Genomic DNA, 8,654 nt, shown 5'->3' with positions numbered 1-8,654 from the left:
GTATATTGAGCAAGCAGTAAAGGAAACAAAAGAAAAATTTGGAGTAGGAATTAAAATCCATGGAGAAGAAATAAAAACTTTGCGGTTCGCCGATGACATTGTAATTCTGTCAGAGACAGCAAAGGACCTGGAAGAGCAGTTAAACGGAATGGACAGTGTCTTGAAAGGAGGATATAAGATGAACATCAACAAAAGCAAAACGAGGATACTGGAATGTAGTCGAATTAAGTTGTGTGATGCTGCGGGAATTAGATTAGGAAATGAGACGCTTAAAGTAGTAACTGAGTTTTGCTATTTGGGGAGCAAAATAACTGATGATGGTCTAAATAGAGAGGATGTAAAATGTAGATTGGCCATGGCAAGGAAAGCGTTTCTGAAGAAGAGAAATTTGTTAACATCTATCATAGATTTAAGTGTCATGAAGTCGTTTCTGAAAGTTCAAAATGGTTCAAATGGCTCTGAGCACTATGCGACTTAACTTCTGAGGTCATCAGTCGCCTAGAACTTAGAACTAATTAAACCTAACTAACCTAAGGACATCACACACATCCATGCCCGAGGCAGGATTCGAACCTGCAACCGTAGCGGTCACGCGGTTCCAGACTGAAGCGCCTTTAACCGCACGGCCACACCGGCCGGCTTTTCTGAAAGTATTTGTATGGAGTGTAGCCATGTATGGAAGTGAAACATGGACAATAAATAGTTTAGACAAGAAGAGAATAGAAGCTTTCGAAATGTGGTGCTACAGAAGAATGCTGAAGATTAGATGGGTAGATCACATAACTAATGAGGAGGTATTGAATAGAATTGGGGAGAAGAGGAGTTTGTGGCACAACTTGACTAGAAGAAGGGATCGGTTGGTAGGGCATATTCTGAGGCATCAAGGTAGAACCAATTTGGTATTGGAGGGCAGCGTGGAGGGTAAAAATCGTAGAGGGAGACCAAGAGATGAATACACTAAACAGATTCAGAAGGATGTAGGTTACAGTAGGTACTGTGAGATGAAGAAACTTGCACAGTGTAGAGTAGCATGGAGAGCTGCATCAAACCAGTCTCAGGACTGAAGACCACAACATCTTCGTGGAACTTACGAGCCACGTATGTTGGCAGCAGTAAAATCGTTCTGCAGTAAGCTTAAAATACTGGTTCTCTGAATTTTCTCAGTAATGTTCCTCGAAAATAACGTCGCCTTCCTTCCACAGATTCCCATTTCAGTTTCCAAGGCATTTCCGTAAATCTTACATATTGTTCGAACGTACCGGTAAAAAATCTAGCAGCTCGGCTCTGTATTACTTCGACGTCTTCTTTTAATCCAACCTGATACGGACCCCAAACACTCGAGAAATATTCAAGAAAAGGTGGCACCAGCGACCGCTATGCAATCTCCTTTACAGCTGAACACCACTTTCCTAAAATTCTCCCAATAAACCGAATACGACCATTCGCCTTCACTGCCGCAGTCCACACATGCTCGTCCCATTTCATATGGAACGTTACGCCCAGATATTTAAACGTCGTGTTTGTGTCAAGCATGACACTACTAATGCTGTAGCCAATAGATTTGGAATTTTTTTCCTATACATCCACATTAACTTACATTTTTCTTCAGTTAGAACTAGCTGCCATTCGTTACACCAATTAGAAATTTTGTCTACGTCATCTTATATCCCCATAGAGTCACTCAGCTTCGACACCTTACCGTACACCACGGCATCATCAGCAAACAACGGCAGATTGCTGCCCACCCTGTTTGCCAAATCATTTACGTTATAGAGAACGCCAGCGGTCCTATCACACTTCTCTGGGGCACTCCTGACGAAACCCTTGTCTCTGATGAACACTCGCTGTCGAGCACAACATACTGGGTTCCATTATTTAAGAACTCTTTGAGCGACTCACGTATCTGTGTACCTACTTCATATGCTCGTACCTTCGTTAACAGCCTGCGATGGAGCATCATGTCAAATACTTTCCGGAAATCTAGAAATGTGAAATCTGCGTATTGACCTTCATTCATAGTTCGCAGTATATCACATGAGAAACGGGCAGACTGAGTTTCGCATGAGTGATACTTTCTAAAACCACGCTGATTCTTAGACATAAGCTTCTCGGTCTCAAGAAAATTTATCATATTCGAACTGCGAATATGTTCAAGAATTCTGTAGCAAACCGAAGCTAGGGGTATTGTTCTGTAACATTGTGGGTCCGTTATTTTACTCTTCTTATATACGGGAATCACATGTGCTTTTTTCAGTTACTTGAGAGAGAGATTCGTGATAAATGAAAGCTAGTTAAGGGGTCAATGCCGTAGAGTACTCTTTGTAAAACCGAACTGGGATTCCATCAGGACTTGTTGATTTATTTGCTTTCAGATCTTTCAGTTGTTTCTCTACTCCAAGGACGCTTATTACTATGTTGTCCATATGGCAGTCTGTCGGATGTTCAAATGACGGTATGTCTGTGCGATTCTCCTGCGTGAACAATTTTTTGAGCGCGAAATTTAAAACATCGGCTTTCGTTTTGCTACCTCCAATTGCCACACGAGACTGATCAACAAGAGACTGTATGGAGGCCCTAGACCTGCTTAGCGATATTAAATAGGACAATGTGGCATTTGGGGCATAACAATCTCCAAAATTCTCAGAGTCAGATCTGCGTACGGTTATGTAATGCCAATTATTGTCATTACGTTATCTGCTGTGCAAAGTTCATTTCAGTCATGGTGTTACCGTTTTATGAAATGTTGGTGTTTGCTATGTGATTTCTATTCATACTACACTATAATTTGTGACTTTTGTGACTTTAATCAACATTGTTAACTGAGTAGTACGTGGTAGTTCATAAAAACAGAAAGAAGAGTATAATAATTACATCCATCATTTATATTAGTAATGTATTTTAATCAGTACAGAGAAATTTTCATATCCTCATTACAATCAATTCTTTCCTCCATACTTTCTGGGTATAACGATCTTACCAAACTTCCCTCACATACGTCGAAAGGGACTCACGTTTACGTTTACCGCATGTTATTTATGAACTGAGCCGAAGACGGTCGAATTCGAGTCCATTAGTCTGTATTGGTCTTTAAAGTGCATGTCACTGTATTACACACGTCCATCTGCATCAATATAGTTGTTTATTTTACAAGATGAACAAGGTACACGTAAGTCATTCTTCAAACTATTAATGTGGCGGAAGAGTTTTCCATGTACTTCTGTACGAAAAACTAATTTTCATGTAATTATTAAAATTTGTATTACATATCGAGTTCCTAGGCAGGGAAGAGTCACAAACAGTGTGAAGAACTTACACATTATATCTCATAAGATTTTGTTTTGAGGGTGAAACACCTTATATTAGCCAAAGAACACATTCTTCTTCAACTGAACTGCGTAACTGTCAACCTTGGCATTGGTTGTGAAAGAGATAGGTGGAAACGTAAGGCAGGGACTGAAGGATATTCTGTTCTTCTGTCACATCGTCGTGTCCACACACACACACTCACACCACTCACACACACACACACACACACACACACACATACACACACGCACATAGCCAAACTTAGATAAGCGCGAAAGCAGAAAGAGAAAGGAACAGGAAATCCGTTACCACACCCTTTCTCTGCTGCTTTACATTATCACTCAGAAGACGCATAAATAGCTGGAAATCCCAAAATCGTAACGTACTGAAAATATTTTCGTTACCACCACCACCACATCTGCAGCTGAAGGAACACGTATATATGGTAATATTGGAAATACGATAGGTCTAAAAGAATCACTATATAATAGGTACAAATTTATTACATAATAGTTGTTTACGATCGATGAAAGTAGTTTATTGTAAGAAAATTTTGCAGATGCCGTTCAAATATAAACTAAAACATATTCGAAAACCGGGATTGCGCTCCACGAAGTATGCTCAATCATAACAAAGATGTAAAAAATCTACCCACACAATTATAAATATATATAATGTTCCTTTCAAAATCAAGCAAATCCCTATTGGGATTCAATTAATCCACTTCATGTAGCAACGGACAAGATAATGTTCTTGCATTTGCATCTATAAGTGAGAGCAAGCTGACAGATTCTAAGCTTATAAGTGAAGGAGTTCGTTTATCTGGTAAAATATGTGCTTATTTTTGGAGGTAATCACTTTTTATGACAAACGCTTTACCCAGTGTCTTTCTATTGAACAAATTCCATTCTTGAAAAATGAAATTGGAAGATTAGAAAAATATTCGTCTATACAGGGCGTTACAAAAAGGTACGGCCAAACTTTCAGGAAACATTCCTCACACACAAAGAAAGAAAATGTGTTAAGAGGACATGTGTCCGGAAACGCTCACTTTCCATGTTAGAGCTCATTTTATTACTTCTCTTCAAATCACATTAATCATGGAATGGAAACACACAGCAACAGGACGTACCAGCGTGACTTCAAACACTTTGTTACAGGAAATGTTCAAAATGTCCTCTGTTAGCGAGGATACATGCATCCACCCTCCGTCGCATGGAATCCCTGATGCGCTGATGCAGCCCTGGAGAATGGCGTATTGTATCACAGCCGTCCACAATACGAGCAGGAAGAGTCTCTACATTTGGTACCGGGGTTGCGCAGATAAGAGCTTTCAAATGCCTCCATAAATGAAAGGCAAGAGGGTTGAGGTCAGGAGAGCATGGAGGCCATGGAATTGGTCCGCCTCTACCAATCCATCAGTCACCGAATCTGTTGTTGAGAAGCGTACGAACACTTCGACTGAAATGTGCAGGAGCTCCATCGTGCATGAACCAGATGTTGTGTCGTACTTGTAAAGGCACATGTTCTAGCAGCACAGGTAGAGTATCCCGTATGATATCATGATGACGTGCTCCATTGAGCGTAGGTGGAAGAACATGGGGCCCAATCAAGAGATCACCAACAATGCCTGCCGAAACTGTAGAGCAATGAGTCGCATGTCAACACAAGCACCGAAGTCAACATTACCTTCCTTCAATTGTGGCAACTGGCGGTGAATCGAGGAAGTACAGTACATACTGACGAAACTAAAATGAGCTCTAACGTGGAAATTAAGCGTTTCCGGACACATGTCCACATAACTTCTTTATTTGTGTGTGAGGAATGTTGCCTGAAAGTTTGGCCGTACCTTTTTGTAACACCCTGTATAATGGGGTTGATAGGAAGTGCAAACTGGCAAAGTAAGAATGGCTAGAAGAGGAATGCAAGGCTGTAGAAATATGTATGACCATGGGAAAGACAGATGCAACGTACAGGACATTTAAATAGATCATTACAGAAAAGAGAAACACTTGTGTGAATACTGAGAGCTCAGATGGCAAGTCAGCACAAAGCAAGAAAGGGGAGGCTGGAAAATGAAAGGAATACACAGAAGGTCTATAAAAGGGGAACAAACTTAAACGCGTCCCCTGGAGTAGGAGCCATTACCTCAGAATTATTCAGGTCCTTGGGAGAGCGAACCATGGCAAAACTATACCATCTTGTATGCAAGGTATGTGAGACAGACGAAATATACTCAGACTTGAAAAGATTGTAATAAATAATTTCTGTTCCAAAGAGAGATGGTATTGAAACATATAACGTTACTGTACCATCAGTTTAATAACTCATAACTGCAGGTACTGGCATGAATTATATACAGAAGAATGGAAAGACTGGTAAAAGCTGACCTCGGGGAAGATCAGTTTGGGTTCCGGAGAAATGTAGGAACACGAGAAGCCATGTTGACCCTACGACTTGGATTTGGACACAGGGTAACCCACGTTCATCGCACTTGTAGAGTTACAGAAAGATTTTGACAATGTTGACTGGAATACACTTGTAGACATTTTTAAGGCTGAAGCGGTAAAATACAAATAATGAAATGTTATCTACAACTTGTATACGAAGTAGTCTGCACTTACAAGAATCAAAGGGCATCGCAGGAAAGTAGTAGTTGAAAAGAAAATGAGACAGAATTGTAGCCTGTCAGTCAATCTATTCATTCAACAAGCGGTGAAGGAAACCTAGGAGAAATTTGGTTAGGGATTTAAATTTCAGGGAGAATAAATAAAAACTTTGTGATTACATGCAACAACGAACAGGACAGGGTAAAGATCATGTCTCATTTTACTTCTGGTCAAAACGATACAGGTATCCATGGTCGGTACAAAATATGATTCTTCTAGCAGATATTATATTATTGATTTTGAGATTAAGTCTGTGTGCAACTGAAAATATGTTATGTAGGGTTTTCTGTCTACGTTCCTGCACACATACGCAGCCACAAAACCATTAACTCAATATTACGGGAACATGAGAATCCACTAGTCATCATCACTGACGATAAGACAAATCACTTTAATATTAAAAATTCACCTGATGAAAGTTCAGTTAGTTTCGAATATTGTACAGTGACATGTGTTCGATGGTTGTCGCCCCAAAAAGTGTATTTTGCCACATTTTCCTCTACGACGTCTTGAGCAAGGCATTAATTAGCCTATTCCATTGCATAGAAGTTGTACTGTTGTCAGCAACCAGTCACATGTGCTGGATGAAATGGTTCAAATGGCTCTGAGGACTATGGGACTTAACTGCTGTGGTCAGAACTACTTAAACCTAACTAACCTAAGGACATCACACACATCCATGCCCTAGGCAGGATTCGAACCTGCGACCGTAGCGGTAGCGCGGTTACAGACTGTAGCGCCTAGAACCGCTCGGCCACTTCGGCCGGCTGTGCTGGATGAACTTTAGGTGTTTTAACCATGAGTGTTTGAACTTTTCGTGAAGGTTTACAGTAACTGTTAATGTTCTATACTACAGTGCACACTGTGAATGCAGAACAGTGTCGATTAATCTCTCAATTTTAAGTTTCATAATAAAGAAATAAACACAGCTGAGAATGCTTTGCTGTGTAACAATCAAAATTAGGCTAACTTTGCTTGTATAACATAGTTTTTATTGTTATTCACAGTCAGAATAGCCCTAGTTAGCCTATATAAAAATCATACATCATAATGTTTCGTATCAATAGGTTAAACATCCGCAGCCAAAGTGAGCACCATACGCAGAAACGTCCACAAAGAACATATAATATCGCAAGATGAACAGAAAATTCTGGAAACTCGCCACCTTGAAAGAAAGAAATTTTTCAACACTTTTCACTGGTAGCTGCAATTCCAGTATGACCTAAAGTTCGCTCTGCTCACGTAATTCCTTATTCTCCAAAGGATAAAATATTATTTCATTGAATTGTTTCCACTAGTCTTCATTGTAGTAATAACGTGTTGAATGAAACAAGCAAGCCGGCATGTGTGGCCGTGCGGTTCTAGGCGCTTCAGTCTGGAACCGCGTGACCGCTACGGTCGCAGGTTCGAATCCTGCCTCGGGCATGGATGTGTGTCCTTAGGTTAGTTAGGTTTAAGTAGTTCAAAGTTCTAGGGGACTGATGACCATAGATGTTAAGTCCCATAGTGCCCCGAGCCATTTGAGCCATTTTTTGAAACAAGCAACAGCGTCGTATCTGGTATTCCTGAAGGGTGCTGCATATTTTATGCGCAAGTATTGCATTACAATTTATGAGAATGTGTACACTTACCGCAGCCGCAGCAGCCGCTGTGACAGGAACCTGCTGGAAGGCAAGCGTCTGTATGAGCCGGCAAAATGACGTCTCTTTGTCCGGTAGCTAACCGATGGCACAGCTCAGCTCGTTCGTGCGGTTGCCAACATCTTGACTGCCGATCTGGCATTTGTAATAGCAGGGGTGTCGCAGAGAGTGAAACACATTTGGACAGCGCGGGGCACTTTTAGGGTTCACTTTCTGGTTCAACCTTCGCCAGCGTGAATTCGTAGAACTCCAGCTGCGTGTTAAAGCAATTTGGTAACTAATGGGTTACTTCAATTTTTTTCATCTTTTGTGGGAGATTAAATTCTAAATCAGTAGTTTTCATTGTATTTAGAAAAAAAAAAGCTTTCTGCATTGCACTAGGACTGTGCTAAAAGTTGTCCATTAGGCAGCGAAATATTTTTGTGATAAGACCTACATTTTCTTTTTGAAGTAATCGTATTTTGCAGCAATGTTCTCTCATGAAACTTTCTGGCAGATTAAAACTGTGTGCCGGACTGAGACTCGAGCTCGGGACCTTTGCCTTTCGCGGGAAAGTGCTCTACCATCTCTTTTTTACCAATTTTTTGAATCTCATTTTGTTCCCTTTTGTTCGTTGCATCTGCTCGGGGCGGACGTCGTAAGACATCCGTTTAAGTTCGTTGTTGATCGAATAAGTCAGTTTTTTATTACAGAGGGCAGCTAACCCTCTGACCGAACACGCTGAGCTACCGTGCCGGCGTAAATGATGATGTTTAGGACAACACAACACCCAGTCCGTGAGCGAAGATCTAATGTGATCGGGAATCGATCCCGGGTCCTTAGGACTGACATTCGCCATCGGAGCTACCCAAGCAAGACTCACGCCCTGTCCTCACAGCCCTACTTCTGCCAGTACCTCGTCTCCTACCTTCCAAACTTTACATTCTCATTCTGGAAATGTACTCTCATGTTCAGAAAAAAAAAACTGGACAAACAAAACACCTTGAGCGACTAGAGATAGAATATTCTTATTCACAGGACACGTACATTACTACGTTCT

This window comes from Schistocerca cancellata, chromosome 4 (assembly GCF_023864275.1).
Source record: "Schistocerca cancellata isolate TAMUIC-IGC-003103 chromosome 4, iqSchCanc2.1, whole genome shotgun sequence".
In the NCBI taxonomy this organism is placed as follows: Eukaryota; Metazoa; Arthropoda; class Insecta; order Orthoptera; family Acrididae; genus Schistocerca; species Schistocerca cancellata.
Note: the sequence above shows the minus strand (reverse complement) of the source record.